This window comes from Elephantulus edwardii, unplaced genomic scaffold, assembly GCF_000299155.1.
Source record: "Elephantulus edwardii isolate Elephantulus edwardi_28Jun2011 unplaced genomic scaffold, EleEdw1.0 scaffold00208, whole genome shotgun sequence".
Classification (NCBI taxonomy): domain Eukaryota; kingdom Metazoa; phylum Chordata; class Mammalia; order Macroscelidea; family Macroscelididae; genus Elephantulus; species Elephantulus edwardii.
The window spans coordinates 3071331-3073864 of NW_006399958.1; positions in this window are offsets into that span (position 1 = coordinate 3071331).

Consider the following 2534-nt stretch of genomic DNA (forward strand, 5'->3'; position numbering starts at 1 on the left):
AGTCAAAGAGCAACGATGTCACTCTGAGGACTTAGGCGTGCCTGACTCAAGCCACAGTCATTTCATACGCATGAGAAAGCTGGACAGTGAATAAAATAGACCCACTAAGAATTGCTGCCTTTGCATTACAGTGTTAGCAAAGAATAGTGACTATACTGTGCGCTTCCAAAAGAACAAATACTTCTTTCTAGGAGGCTATCGAGCCAGAATCTTAGCCAGAAGGACAAGGAGACTTCGGGGATGTTATCAGGAGGAACCAGTCTCCAAAGAAAGACATTGTCTGAGGTTGAATTGTCTGGAAAAGCATAGCCAATGAAGCTAATAGATATATATAGATGATATAGATACAGATATAGATGATATAGATACAGATATAGACGATAGAGATATGGATACAGATGATATAGATACAGATATAGATGATATAGATACCGACACAGATGATATAGATACAGACACAGATGATATAGACATATATAGATATAGAGATAGAGAGATATAAATTATATAGATACAGATGATATAGTTACAGATATAGATGATACAGATACAGATATAGATCATAGAGATATGGATACAGATGATATAGATCCAGACATAGATGATATACAGACACAGATGATATAGACATATAGAGAGATATAAATTATATAGATACAGATATAGATGAGATAGATACAGATAATATAGCTATAGAGATAGCAAATAGAGATCAAGATAGAGATATATAGATATGTTGTTGTTATGTGCTGTCGAGTCGCCTGCGACTCATGGCGACAACAGCCCTAAACTCTGACCTAGCCTGTGCCAATCTCACCATCTCCTACCCCCATTATCCCAGTCACTGAATCGATCCATCTCATCGAGGTCTTCCTCTCCCACGCTGTCCCTCCACCCTCCCAAGCACAACATCCCTCACATAGATATATTAATAAGTGTTGTTGCTTGCAACTCATAGCGACCCTATGTACAACAGCTCTGAACCCTGCTCAATCCTGAACCAACCTTATTGTCTCTTACACACCGATCCCATTAGCCCAGCCACTAAATCAATTCATCTCATCAAGGGTCTTCCCTTTTTGTGCTGTCCCTCCACCCTCCCAAACATGATGTCCCCCTCCAAGGACTGGTCCCTCCTTGCAACATGCCCAGAGCATGTCAAACGGAGCTTCAGAATCCTTGCCTCCAAGGAGCAGCCTGGTCTCACCTGCTCCAGGGTGAACCTGTTTCTCTTGGCAGTCTATGGTATGTTCAATACTCTTCTCCAGCACCACAGCTCAAAGGCTTCATTCAGCACTTTCAGACTGGGCCCCTGTGCTCCGTAGTATTTTTCTCTATAAAAATCTTTCTTGAAAATGGTGATCCCAGTCAAAGTTTGCAGAGCAACTTCATTTCCCAGCCAAGGATTCTTGTCCTTGTCCCCCGCATATAACAGCACTCTTCCTGCTTCCTCTCTGTGTGTCCCCTTTCCTTTTGTACCCTGCTTGCATTCTGAGCTTTTTCTCTGGACGAATGCTGTCTGCCCTTTTGATCTTGTTGGGTGGATTGTTCTAAGATGTTCTTACCTGTCATTTGGCTGAAGTCTTGGAAAGGAAGAATGCCAGTGAAAGAGAGGGAGACCTTCAAGGAGATAGACAGATTCAACCACGGGCTCGATCAAGGTGAACATTGTGAGGACGGCACAGGAGAAGGCCAGGTGTCCATGCTCTTCATAGGAGTTCTTGTCAACAACAACAACAACAACTCTGTGGTCTCACATATTTGGGGTTTGTTGTCAAGAAGGGCCAGTTCTTGGGGAAAAAGACTTCATGCCGGGATGGGAAAGAGTCAGGGAAAGACGGAAAGATCCTCAATGAGATGGACTAACATGGGCACTGTAACAACAGGCTTGACCATCGTGGAGATTGGGACACGGGGACAGGATGATGAGGTAAGGTTTCTATCTGCTGTTCATAGAGTCACCGTGAGTCATTGACAACTCAAGGCACCGAACAACATCATTTTGTTGAAAATTGAGCCAGACGTGTGTCTTCAGTTCCAGGCAGCTTCTAGCAGATCCAGAAACATGGTTTTTTTCTCTATTTGTTTGGGGTTTTTTTTTAAATGACTTTTAGTTTTGTTCCACGATCTTCTCCCATCCTCACAGCGTGGCCACCCGTGTGAGGGGCTGTGAAGTTAAATGTAAGGGACAGGTCAAGGTAAAGGTGGGAGGAGTTCTGACAGGTGGTCCTTGAAACCAGCTGGGAAGAGGCTCCCCATTCCGGAAACTTCCTGCCGGGGTCTGTGGTCAGAGAGTGAAGACACAGCTGAAGAGGAAGTTTCACAACTGTGGAGGGAGGGACTGAGGTTGAGAGGGAGGGGCCTGTGCGGGCTGTGTGTGTATGTGTGTGTGTGTGTGTGGGGGGGGTGTTGATACAAGCAGTCTCTGTGTGATGCAAACAGTTAATGACTTCAACTGCTAGCCATGTTCAAGTCCACCCAGGAGTGACTCAGAACAAAGTCCTGGACATCTAGAAGTTGAAAGTGCCCGATGA